Source organism: Colobus angolensis, unplaced genomic scaffold (genome assembly GCF_000951035.1).
Source record: "Colobus angolensis palliatus isolate OR3802 unplaced genomic scaffold, Cang.pa_1.0 Scaffold206, whole genome shotgun sequence".
Classification (NCBI taxonomy): domain Eukaryota; kingdom Metazoa; phylum Chordata; class Mammalia; order Primates; family Cercopithecidae; genus Colobus; species Colobus angolensis.
Window position 1 is genome coordinate 4,860,662 of NW_012115222.1, and position 14,193 is coordinate 4,874,854.

Consider the following 14,193-nt stretch of genomic DNA (forward strand, 5'->3'; position numbering starts at 1 on the left):
CTGCCTGTTACCCAGTTCCAAAGTCACTTCTACATTTTCGGGTATCCTGATAGCAGCAGTCCGCTACCTTGGTACCAATTTACTGTATTAGTCTGTTCTCATGCTGCTATAAAGAACTGCCCCAGACTGGATAATTTATAAAGAAAAGGGGTTTAATTGACTCACAGTTCTGCATGGCTAGGGAGGCCTCAGGAAACTTACAATCATGGCAGAAGGTGAAGCAGGAACCTTCTTCACAAGTAGGCAGGAGGTAGGGAGTGCCAAGCAAAGGGCGAAGAGCCCCTCATAAAACCATCAGATCTCATGAGAACTCACTCACTGTCAAGAGAACAGCATGGAGGAAACTGCCCCCATGATCCAATCACTTTCCACTGGATCCCTCTCACAACATGTAGGGATTATGGGAACTACAATTCAAGATGGGATTTGGGTGGGACACAGCCAAAGCATATCATTTGTCAACTAAAAATAAAAGGAGAAATTTAAATGGAGCCTAGAGCAGGCAGACAGGAGCCTTCTACCTATGCTGCCAATTAAAGTGTTTCTCCTTGTAAAAAGAAAGAGGAATGGGTGAAGGTGTGGGTCAGAAATGTTAATTCAATGAGACTTTCTTTCTACAAATGTGAATAGTTTATGTATTGCTATCTTCTAAAGACAATATATAAAGACAAAAGACAGAAAAGACTGACCTTTAACTTCCTTTGTAGTGTCATATTCCTAAGGAAAACCCATGAAAGTAATATCATCAAAAACAGTAGAGTAGGAACACCAGGACTTTTTCCCTCCACAAAAGCAATTCATGAGCTGGCAAAAACTGAAAGAACTTTACAGAATTCTGGAATCAACCAAAAACTTTCAACAACCAGCTGAAGACTGGGTGAAAAAATAATCTGCTGCTTTGTGGTAAGAGACTGTCCTAGCATGTTAAATTGCCCACTTGCCATCCCTCACATCTCATGTTGGCAGTAGCCATTCGTGTCGCAGCCCACACTCCTGGCACAGACTCCTAGTACCAGGTGGAGGAACTTGGAACTTGTTCTTAAAGAAATAAGATCGTCCATTTTGTCCTGTGTAGTGGTCTCCTAAGGAACTGGTGAAGTGGCTTGCCTTTGTTTAGCCACCTCAGAGTGTTCTCAAGGATGAGTGGCTTTCTGGGTAACATTTGCCAAAAGCATTGAAGGCATAAGTACTGGCCACAGCAGACTGGAGCAAGGTACAATACTTGGGCCAAGCAAAAGACAGACTGTAAAGAGAAATCTGAAGTAAGTTCAGAAAATGGATGTAATTGAAAAAACAAATTGGCCTTCTTGGGCATATTTTATTATCAGGGGATTATCCGACTTTACTTAGTTGTAATCTAAAATGTGGTGGCCTCCCAATAAATGGTTGTTTAAATGATTGATTAGTGGATCCGTAGATGGATGGAATAAAAATGGTCTACATCCACTATTTCTAATTTTAAGTTAACTTTTTATCCTTTTCCATATTTTTGTATTTCATATTTCTATAAGACCATAAGACCTTCTTCTACTACTTTTAGAATATCAAAACAATCAATAGTGTTATACATATATATCATTTTTAAACTGTTTTCTTATTAAAGTTATGATTTCATACTGAAAATATTAATGTCATTGAAATAGTTAAAATAATTATATCAGATTTTTCAGACATTTAAACAATAAACTGAATTGACTTGGTATCAATCCAATGCAATTTTTTTAAACAAACAATAAAACCACTTATGAAGACCTGTTCCTATTCTCTAGATTCCTTATATTCTATTAGACATTATTATCCAGATAACTTGTTCTTTGTACCAAACTGGATATTGTCCTTTTTTCATGTTTTTAATTGATACATAATAACTATATATTTAGGGGATATATAGTTTTGTTTTGTTTTGTTTTTTGAGATGAGGTCTTGCTCTGTTGCCCAGGCTAGAGTGCAGTGTTACAATCATAGTTCACTGCAGCCTCAAACTCCTGGACTCAAGCTCTTCTCATGCTTCAGCCTCCTAAGTAACTGGGACTACAGGCATGTGCCACCATTCCTGGATAATTTATTTTATTTTTATTTTTTCAGAGAGTGGGTCTCACCATGTTGCCCAGGCTGGTCTCAAACTCCTGGACTAAAGCAATCCTCTCGCCTCAGCCTCCCAAAGTAATGGGATTACGGATGTGAGCCACTGTGCACAGCAGTACACAGTGATGTGGTGACACATGTAATGTATAGTGATCAAATCAGGGTAATTAGCATATCCATCATCTCCAAAATTTATCATTTCTTCGTGTTGGCAACATTCAATATCCTCCTAGCTATTTGAAACTATATATTATTATTAACTATAGTCATTCTACATCTATACAACACTAGAACTTATTCTTCCTATCTAGCTGTAATTTATATCCTTTAACAAGTCTCTCTATTTCCTCCTTCTCCATGCCTTTCCCAGCCTCTAGTATTTTCTGTTTGACCTGTTACTTCTATAAGATCAAAATTTTTTTAGCTTCCATATTGAGTGAAGACATGAAGTATTTAACTTTCTGTTACTAGCTTATTTCACCTAACGTAATGTCGTTTATTTCCATCCATGTTGCCATGAATGATAAAATTTCACTCTTTTTATGGTTGAATAGTGTTCCCTTGTGTGTGTATGCATTCGTTCATCTGTTGTTGGACACCTACGTTGATTTCATATCTTGGCTATTCCAAATAGTGCTGTAATAAACATGGAGTGCAGATGTCTCTTTGATATACTGATTTCTTTTCCTCTAGGTAAATGCCCAGAACTAGGACTGCTAGATCATATGGTAGTTCTATTTTTAGTTTTTTGAGGAATCTCCATACTGTCCTGAAATCTTGAACCATGGCAAAGTGTCACATAGGATGAGCTTAAAGCTTTCATGTGGATTAAACTGGCATGTACTAGATTTTTGAAACACTCAAAGCAATCAGAATGCTGTGAATCTTCCCAAGATGTTGTAAAGGGTCAAAATAATGAGACTAGAAAGAAGATGTATCAAGGCAGGAATAAGGAAAGAAAATTAAAAGTACTCTACTCCCCCCCACACACTCAGTTCAGACTGTTCAATAAACCAGCTTTATAAGTCTAAAAATAAATTTATTTATTATAGGAAAAATAGATTATTAGTATGATTATCCAATGAGTTGTCATGTAGTATATCTCCTCTTTAGTATCTACCCCAGTGGCAACTAGCTTGTAATAGAATTTAACAAATAAGCAAATAAACTGCCCTAACCTAGCTATGTCGGCATTATCTTCATTTCTACTTTTAGAAGTCAAATCTATTTGTCACTTCATTGTAGACCTAGTGTAGTTTGAATAATGTTTCTCACACCTCACTTTTTCCTCCCCCTCTCTTGGGACCTCAAATTCATCTTCAGACTTCCCATTTTTATCTTCAAAGACAACCTGAACCCTTCAATCTCTTACCTTCGCTCTTCCCAGTACATATTAACTTGCTGCACCTTTAAATGTGTTGCCTACTGTTAAACAAAAGTAAAGAATATCCTACCACTCAAATTTACCTCCTTATAAGCTCTTCAGAAATCTTTCTTCCAATGGAAATGTTGCTACTGTCCATTTTATCTCCTCCAAGTTTGACAATCAAACACATTACAAAATGCAAAAAGAAAAGGCAAAACTTGTGCAGCTAGCATTTTGATATTTTTCTAAATGTGTATATTACAAATTTTACATAAATACTTGCTTAATCAAATAACTTGCTTCTTGGAAAGTGACCTGGTCTTTTACCAGAAGGTTGTAAGTGGCAGAGGAGCCTGTAATTGGGACAAGACACCAGGAAGTACCAAACCAGGGCCATGTGCCAGGAATATGAGAGCTAGCGCTTACTCTAAGAGCACACAACCAGCCATAGATCTTGTCGTTGGGCAGAAATCTGAGAGGTGAAGGTATAGTTTTTTTAAAGAGATTTCAATCATCTAAAGGGTTTTCCAAACAAAATTACATTGTGTACCTATAAATTTTCTAAATTCTCTGTCCCCATTCCCAGAAATGGGAGAGAAGTTGATGGGAAGGGAGAGAGAGAAACTGAACTCTAACTGCTACTATCAATTCTGTGCAGGCCTGAAACAATAAACTTGTCTCCCTAACAGTTCAAAAATCTAGTTGAAAAATGAGCACTTGTAAAGGGAAAGCACCCTGAAGTGTTAGGAAGAACTTGCAGTTTCAGAGCCAGAAAGATGTGAATTCCAGTTCTGTCTCCATCCTTCCTTTGATATACGTTCCTTGGCAAGTTGTTAATTTCTCAGAGATTATAATGTCTCCCCGGCAACACTGTGGTAAATAATAAACAAAATACTTTCTGTAAAACATTTAGGTCTATGCCTGGCACATAATAGCTACTGGACAAACGGGGATATCTTGAGTGGCTCTGAATGACCTTTTGAGACTTTCCCCCTCTGGGCCTAAGTTTTTTTTTTATCTAAAATGGGTATATTAATATCCCTTCACTATGTTGTTACAGGTAATAGACAATCTGAATGCAATAGCTAGTATGATAAAGAGTGTATAAAAGTATTAAGTAAACATCATTTATTTTCCTTGTTAAATCAACTTTTTCAAAATGGTTTTTGATTAATGTGAATTGAGTAGTGAAACGGGAGCTAATGACAGACCAAAAATTGTATAGGAGACAGACAATTCATACTCCAACAACCAGGTAACCAGGAGAAATGACCCAACATTGCAGATCTTTGACACTTGGAAGTCTAAAGGTTACTTTTCTCCCCACAAAAGTTCTAACTAATGGAGAAGTCCTATAAAGAATGGATGGCCAAACAGGAATCACAGTGTCAGCTGTATTAATGGCTGGGCCAGCACCTAATAACTTCCAACACACAGGGCCCAACTGTCAGCTGTGAGGAAGAATACATTTTAAACCTCGGGACAAAATAATACTCCTGACTCTTCCTAAATCTTGGTCCAAACTATGGGGAATGCAGTCTGTAGAGCACACCAAATCTACTTACTCAGCCAGCTTCAAGGAAGACAGCATCCTGCTGCATGGGTGAACACCTGGAGAACACTGCAGCTAGAGAGTTAAATTAAGAGGCCAGAGATGGCCAGGTACGGTGGCTCACAACTGTAATCCCAGCACTTTGGAAGGCCGAGGCAGGCAGATCACAAGGTAAGGAGTTCGAGACCATCCTGGCTAACACAGTGAAACCTTGTCTCTACTAAAAATACAAAAAAAATTAGCCGGGCATGGTGGCAGGCGCCCGTAGTCCCAGCTATTCGGGATGCTGAGGTGGGAGAATAGTGTGAACCCGGGAGGTGGAGCTTGCAGTGAGCCGAGATCGCACCACTGCACTCCAGCCTCGGTGAGTGACAGAGGAGACCAAAAAAAAAAAAAAGAGGCCAGAGATGTGAGCAGGCCCACGGCACCTCAGGTCAAAGAGAGGCAGGTACTGCACCTCAGGTCAAAGATGGGCAGGACAGAGCCAGTTTCCCCACCACAAGGCATATTGATTACACTCACTAGTAAGATTGCCTGATCAATTAGCTCCACCCCTCCTTCTCCCTGGGGAGAATTGAGCGCTGAGGTAGAGAGGAGCAGAAGAGACTCAAACACTCTCCACTCTTGGGGAAAGAAAGCTTGAGGAGAAGATTCCTAGTTGCATAAGGAAGAGGATAAGTGTCCCCTCCTTCCCCTCCCCATGTCAAAGCTAAAGCAAAGGCCGGGGATGGTGGCTCACACCTGTAATCCCAGCACTTTGGGAGACCAAGGAGGGGAGATCACCTGAGGTCAGGAGTTTGAGACCAGCCTGGTTAACAGGGTAAAACCCATCTCTGCTAAAAACACAAAAATTAGCAGGGCATGGTGGCACACACCTCTACTCCCGGCTACCTGGGAGACTGAGGCAAGATAATCGCTTGAACCCAGGAGGTGGAGGTTGCAGTGAGCCGAGATAGGGCCAATGCACTCCAGCCTGGGCAACAAAGTGAGACTCCATCTCAGAAGAAAAACAAAAAATTCTAAAGCAAAGCAGTAATTTGGGAATAAGGCAGATTGAAGACGGGTCACAAATAGCACCAGAACTAGAGGTTGATTAGGAAGCCACAGAGATGTTTAAGGAAGCTACTGCATGTAGCCAGAGGCAAGGAGATTGACAGGAGGCTTTGACAGAAGAGCAGGTCAGGGCAGACTTTCTGCCAAGGCAGGAAGTAGGTCCTCAATATGAGAACCCAGAGCCTCAGGTAGATAGAGCAAATAAAAGTATGCCACCAAGAGGCTTATGGATACAAAATGGGAAAATTAGCACTAAACAAAGGGTCAAGATATCTGGGCAGTCATTGCAGTCATTCTGACTGTACTGCAAACTAGCCATTGACCTCTAAACATATCACTTTTCATCTCTGGAGATCAGTTCCCTCAAATATAAAAATAAGTATCTTCCTTCTCCAACAATAAATGATCATAGAAAAGGAGATGTGCATTGTTTGGTGATGCATTCAATCTGCCCTGTGTCACCTGGACGCAGAAGACATGGGAACTATTGTCTTCTCAACAATGACAATGGAGCACATATTAAACAGAGGATATCTGTTCAAACACCACTCTGGAGAAACGCTGGGCGTGATCTGCAGCAGGATATGAAAAGTGAAATAAGAAACTTTAAACTATATAAGCAGGTTCGTCTTCTTTTTCACGTTTTTCTAGGAAATCAGTGAAACAAGAGAACAGCTCCAAGGACAGGACTTGTATTTGAAAATAATGATAGGTGACACATTCTGAACAATTACTTAGATTTTTTTCTTCTGCCTTCTTTTTCTCTCTCCCAAGCCCACACTTACAAAATATTATAGTAAAAAAGGTCTTCCACTACAAAAAGTGCTTCAGCAAAGAGAGGACATTGTCATTTTTTTCAGGCCCTAAAATTATTGTGTATTGTGGAAATCGAACCCCGGAAAGGAAAAGGAGATTCTGACTTATCTATAAAGCTGAAATCTCCTCTGAAGGAGATTATATACAGCAGGATATAGCTATATCTTTTCCTTTCTCTGGTAGAGAAAGCAAGGCTTCATATTTGAATCTCTAAATTGTACCATTCTGAAAATTCACAAATAAAGAAATGCTTAAGAAAAAAGTGGGCTCCTGCTGACTAATCCTGAAATTGTAAGACTGTTCTCATTTTCATTTCCAGCAACCAAAAGAAGTAACACTTCTGGCCACAATCTCTCTCCACTTAAAGGTATGTGGCCAGTCTATGGGAACACCATGGTGGTAGCTATGTGATTCTGAGTACTATGACTAACATACTTCTGAAAGCAAAGATTCTGGGGGGCTTTTAGAAGACCCTGACAACATTTTAATATTTCATGGAGATATTAAAAGAGATTTCTCTCTTTCTGTGTCACTGTAAAAGGACGAAAAAAATTAAAGCAACTTGGCACTCTTAGGAGCATATAATTCTTGATGGCAGCTCTTGCCTCTGAAGTTGCTTATATTTTGCAATGAGGATTATGTCATTACCCTACAGGTAGCCCCATTCAAATACAATCTTATTACTAAAAGACTCTAGAATTGAATGGCTATCCCACTAATAGACTGCTTTTCAAACATCTTTAGGATTTTCCAAATATCAAGGATAAAATTTGCTGCAAATTTTATTTACAGGTTTTTCACATATAGATATTTCTGCAAATTTTATTTACAGGTTTTTCACATATAGATATTTCTTGCCTAATGAGAGACTGATGTAGAGCTTCTGAAGCTGCCCAAAATATATTCCATTTGATGTTTGCTAAAGTTCTTTTAAGAGAACCAGAGCTCTTCCTGTTCTCCATCATGGCAGATCAAGGCAAAAAGAGCAACCCCACGTGGAAACTTCACATCTGCAAGCTCTGCCTCAACATCTGTGTTGAGGAGAGTGGAGACAGACTGACCTGAGCAGCCAAGGTGTTGGAGCAGCTCACAGGGCAGACCCCTATGTTTTGCAGAGCTAGATACAATCAGATCCTTTGGCATGCAGAGAAATGAAAAGATTGCTATTCACTGCACAGTTCAAGGGTTCAAGGCAGAAGAAATCCTGGAGAAGGATCTAAAGGTGCAGAAGTACGAGTTAAGAAAAAATAACTTCTCAGATACTAGAAACTTTGGTTTTGGGATCCAGGAACAGATCGATTTGGGTATCATATATGACCCAAGCATTGGTATCTATGGCCTGGACTTCTATGTGGTGCTGGGTAGGCCAGGTTTCAGCATCACAGACAAGAAGCACAGTACAGGCTGCACTGGGGCCAAACACAGACTCAGCAAAGAGGAGACCATGCGTTGCTTCGAGCATAAGTATGATGGAATCATCCTTCCTGACAAATAAACCCATTTCTATCCAAAAGGCCAATAAAAAGTTTTTGGTGAAAAAAAGAGAACCAGAAAGCTCAGCCTTTCTTAGACTTTATTTGCAGGGCACAGAAAATCATGCTCCACCTTGCCACCCTTCTAAGGAATCAGAGAAAGCCTCATTCCACTGACTCATGACATTTAGAAATAATCTGCCAATGTAGACCTGGTTTCCGGTTTGAGGCCTGAGTCCACTATCATGGTCTTGCATCTGCTGTATTGACTCAAACTATGTAACCACAGTACAGCCTCGACTTCCCTGCTACAACCTTCAGTTCCTTACCTGGGGGTGATGAGAGGGTGGACAAAAAGGAGTGCTCGCTAGGTTCTCATTCTCCATCTGTCCACTGGGTCCTGTTGCAAGGGGGTAAAGCCTGGGAATCCCATTGTCTTTGCCCTCCAGACTCCTGAGCCATGATCACACCACTGCACTCCAGCCTGAGCAATACAGCAGGACCTTGTCTCAAAAACAAACAACAACAACAACAAAAAGAATGGCAGAGTGGCAAAATAGATTGTTTTGCTTTAATTCTCCTTCTTGACAGGTTCTTCTTTGATGAATGAATGACTGAAGTTAAAAGTTCACAGGGAAGCAAAAGGAAAAACGAATGAAGAAATCTGGGTAATCAACTGCTGAATAATTTAGACAAGATATTACATGCTGATAAAATGGGAAGTCTGAGCATATCACTTGTTTGCCCTTAGATGAAACTTGTGGTCTAATGCAAATCAAGTGTTGTAAGATTTGAGAATGATACATTTAATTCCATGTGCTTAAAACCTTTTCTTTTTTTTTTTTTTTTTTAGATGGAGTCTTGCTCTGTCGCCGAGGCTGGAATGCAGTGGTGCAATCTCAGCTCACTGGAACCTCTGCCTCCCGGGTTCAAGCAATTCTCCTGCCTCAGCCTCCTGAATAGCTGGGATTATAGGCACGCACCACCATGCCTGGCTAATTTTTGTATTTTTTCGTAGAGATGGGGTTTCACCATGTTGGCCAAGCTGGTCTCGAACTCCTGACCTCGTGATCTGCCCAACTCGGCCTCCCAAAGTGCTGGGATTACAGGCGTGAGCCGCCGTGCCCAGCCAAAACTTTTTAATATATGAATGGAAGAATAAAATTACCCATTCAGATTTATCAAAGACATTATGCTTTCGAACTGAATAACAAAAAAAAAAAATTGCACAAGTGATTTTATCATAATCTGAAATTAAAATGGACATCTATGCCATTTCTGGCATTTCTGTTTCAGTGTCATTACATTTTTTTGAATATTATTTTTGCAGAGTAAAATGATAAGGTACAGTGTAGTTATTTCAACTAGTTATGGAGCCCACCTCTCAGAGCGATGGCTATATGGGAAGTTATTACTCTATTCTCCCTATTTTGTGTATGTTTTAAAATTTACATAATAAAGGAAAAAGTTTTTAAATTTCTTGTGAGGCACAGATGAGTCAGACCTCTTCACTTTAATTCTTAACAGATGCACCCTTCCATCTCTCTCTAAAAGCATTCAGTTTCCTGGAACATTTAACATCACCTTCAAAGAATGCTAAGAGCTCTGAACTGCTCTGTGTCTTATCCCCTCATTCTCTCTAGCACCCTGCTTCTTCTACTGGCAGCCTAGGATGGCAAACAGACTCCACAATCATCGTGTTTGTGGTCTCAGTTCAACTTTTTACCAGTCTGTAAGGCGAAATGGCTGCTTGCCACATCCAGCTGTAAGAAAAGGCAGGCCCTTTTCCATCATTGTTTATGCACTAGAGAAAAAAAATGCAGAGACGGTGCTTGCAGGCTTAAAGGGGTTTCAGGGAAGTCTCTTTTATCAGCTGAGCTACACACACTGTTCCCACAAAAAGAGCCATGTTTTACATCAACCTCTTCTTTTGATCTTCTGTGACCTAAAGACTCACATAACAATAGTGTGCTCTGGCCCCAGACTTTCCAGATTGAATGAACCCTTTCTTTCACTTTGTCTTTTCTTTTTTAACAGCTTTATTGAGATATAATTTATATATCACACAATGCACCCATTTAAAGTGACTAATTCAATGGTTCTTAATATGTTCACAGAGCTGTGCAACCATCACCACAATCAAGTCACTGATTCCCCTCTACTTTGTAAGTATCTCCCTTTACATTATAAGAGACTCTCCCTTTGCATTATAAATCCCGGAGGGCAGGATGCCCCTTCCCTCTGTCTATGCCTCCCCTACAGCACCTAGCACCAGATGTCAGTATCAGTCATTCTAGATGCTTGTAGTATTATCACTCCCCACTTTCGCCCTTGTTCTAGCTCTCTATCCTAGGTTCAAATTCACAGAAAAAAAGACAAATGTAGGCAGAAGAAAAATAATATAAATATCATCATCCAACTACTAATAAAAAAACTCTCTTCTTCTAGCCACATCCCAATTATTAAGGTTTTGTTCTAAAAACAAACAAACAAATAAACAAACAAAAAAACCACTAAACTATTTTGGCTAATATCGTAAAAGATGTGTTTCTGCAATGAGGCTGATGTGATAGATATCATACACCAAATACTCATCGTATTCAGCTGTAGCAAGAGCCCTACCAGAACTTGTTTCTGACTCTTGGATCCCTGAGTCCAGTCAAGGACATAAAAGAGATTGCAGATGCTGGTAGGTTGAGGATATGGGAACAAGATCTCTTCAGAGAGGGCTCTTCTCTCCTCATCTCTAATACTTTAGAGGATGGGTTGAAGTATACTGCCTTCTGTCCCCAGACCTGGTTGGGGAGTCTCTGGGAACCCCTGCAACAGCTTGGAAATGTGCTCCCTGCTATTGGAGACATGGAAGACTGGTGCCTGACTTGGCCTGATGAAGCTCAAGTGGGCTGGGGACTAAGAAGTCTAGAAGCTCATTAACTGCTTGGATGGAGAAGCCAAGAAACCACTACTGCATCAGGACTGAGCCGAACAATGCTTTGTGTTTCACATCAGGTGTATGTCAGGAGGGAGAGAGTGTCGGGCAGAGGTTATCCTCCTTCTCAGTCAACAGGACTATTTGCAGGATGGAAGAGCAGAAAGAGGCTGAGGTGTGTGGTGGATGCCCAGGAAGCAATCCATCTGAGTCCAGGGAACTGCGTAAGAGAGGGCCCAGTAAGAAACCTCTGAAGAGCTCAAGAAGAACCCAAGAGAGAAGCGTCGGCTTCATCATCTCCAGGCCCGTCCTGGAGCATCAGCTTTAACCATCCATATGTCCAGAGAAGCTGAAGCTTCCTAGCCTAGCAGTGCCCTCCCCTACACCTCTGCTCTCTCCTACCCTTAACACTGGCAGTTCCAAGACAGCAGTTTGTGAGATAGGAAGGTGAGATGAGAGACAGCCAGGAACTCATCCTGTCCCTACAGCAGGCAGCAGCCTGGAGCAAGGTACAACCTGGGATTCAGGAGAAGAGGCGACCAAGGTCAGATGTTTGTTAGGACATTCTAATTACTGAATTGTGAGTGTGTTCATGTCTTAAAGTGACTATAGGATTGTCACATAAGACTGAGTAGAGAGATTGTGGGATTGGATGACTCTCAAGATGGACAACCGGGATGTTGCAGGAAAGGCTACCCGGTGGTTTGGGGTTTCTCCTAAATCTGGAAAAATGAACATGAACATCCTTCACCAGGAAGAGCTCATCGCTCAGAAGAAAGGGGAACTTGAAGTCAAAAGAGAACAGAAAGCCAAGCAGAATCAGGTGGTCAGCCCACAGCCCCCACATCCTGGCGAAATCACAAATGCGCACAACTCTTCCTGCGTTTCAAGCAAGTTGGCCAATGACGGTAGCTTCCTGCAGCAATTTCTGAAGTTGCAGAAGGCACAGACCGGCACAGATGCCCCCCATCCCCAACGCCAGCGCGCCCAGTGCCCCTCCCAGCACGCCTACCTCCCGCGCCGGGAAGAGGTCCCTCCTCATCAGCAGGCGGACAGGCCTAGGGCTGGCCAACCCGCCGGGCCAGTGAAGAGCTACTCGCACGCCAAGCAACTGCCGGTGGCTCACCGCCCGAGTGTCTTCCAGTCCCACGGCGGAGGATGAGGAGGAGGACTAGGAGCAGTGGCTGGAGATCAAAGTGTCACCCCTAGAGGGAGTTGAGACTCAGAAAGTGATAGAGAAACTGGCCCACTTTGTGACAGAAGCAGGCCCCGAGTTAGAAAAAGTGACTATGGAGGACTACAGGGATAACCCGGCGTTTCCATTTTTGCACGGTAAGAATAGCAGGCAATTCCTCTACTACAGAAAGGAGGTGGCTGAGATAAGAAAGGAAGCACGGAAGTTGCAGGCAGCCTCTCAGAAAGTTTCACCCCCAGAGGACGAAGAGGTCAAGAACCTTGCAGAAAAGTTGGCCAGGTTCATAGCGGGCGGGGATCCCGAGATGGAAACCATCGCCCTCCAGAACAACCGCGAAAACCCAGGCATTCAGCTTTCTGTACGAGCCCAACAGCCAAGGGTCCAACTGCTACTAACAGAAGCTGGATGAGTTCCGGAAAGCCAAGGCCGGCTCCACAGGCACCCTCATGGCACCCGACCCCGGCCTGAAGCGCAGGTCCCCTCCTGAGGCCCTGTCAGGAACCTCGCCCCCGACAATCACCTGCCCCCCATCATCCCTGCTCCAGGCGCCCCCGGGAAGCCAGCCTCCGCAGCCACTGTCAAGAGGAAGCCGAAGAGCCGGTGGAGGCCTGAAGAGAACAAAGTAGAGCTCTCACCTGCTGAGCTGGTGCAGAGGGACGTGGATGACTCTCCCTCACCTCTGTCAGTTCAGGACCTCAAGGGGCTCGGTTATGAGAATGGGAAGTCCGTGGGTCTAGTGGGTCTCACGGAGCTATCCGGCTCCCAGAAGCAGCAGCTGAAGGACCAGCAGGAGATGCACCAGATGTACCACATGATCATGCAGCAAAAGCGGGCCATGCAGGACATGCAGCTGCTGTGGGAGAAGGCGGTGCAGCAGCCCCAGCACGGCTACCACAGCGACGAGGAGGTGAACAGCGAGTTGGTCACCTGGGAGCACCAGCTGCAGCGCATAGAGATAAACAAGACGAGGTAATGGGCCGACCAGGTGACGAAGATGGGCCGGGGCAAGCACTTCATCCCAGGCTTCCTGCCTCCAGACAAGCTGGAGAAGTTTAGGGAGACCTTCAAGGAGGGCCGCGAGCCTGACTACTCCGAGTACGAGGAGTTCAAGCTGACCGAGGAGAATATCGGCTACCAGATGTTGATGGAGATGGGCTGGAAGGAGGGCGAGGGGCTGGGTTCGGAGAGCCAGGGCATCAAGAATCCGGTCAACAACGGCACCACCGCAGTGGCTGGCGCCGGCTTCCGCATTGACCAGCCGGCCGCTCTCTCCAAGGAGTACAACAAGTACTAGGCCTTCCGCAGGAGGATGATGCCCGCCTACTGCTTCCGGCCCAACCCCCGGAACAACCTCAGGCGGTCTTACTACTGAGTGTTCTGGAAACGCATACTTCCTGAATGACCAACCGTCCCTGGACTGTGGAATGTTCCGGCCTGTATTTCTGCCCACCCCTCCCGTTGTCACAAGTGCCGTGCTGTGTAATAAAGTCCCAGTGCTCATCCAAAAAAAAAAGAATGAGTACAGAAATCATGGGACTTCTAGAGTTTTCCTCCAGGGAGAGAAAATTATCATCACCAAATGAAGTTTAAACACACAATGGTAAGATTATATTTATTTAAGCTGTGTTTTTGTCACAATCCAAGCACCATACTTGTTCAGCATACCAGTTGTACAGCTATTGTAAGAATGATTACATGCTTTCAGTCTTTTTAATGATAAATATC

General features: G+C 42.9%; 2 pseudogenes; both read left to right on the forward strand.

Moving 5' to 3' along the window:
- Positions 1-7,835: 7,835 nt before the first annotated feature.
- LOC105511918 lies at positions 7,836-8,367 on the forward strand (annotated as a pseudogene).
- A 3,558-nt stretch (positions 8,368-11,925) lies between these two features.
- LOC105511891 lies at positions 11,926-13,971 on the forward strand (annotated as a pseudogene).
- Positions 13,972-14,193: the final 222 nt, after the last annotated feature.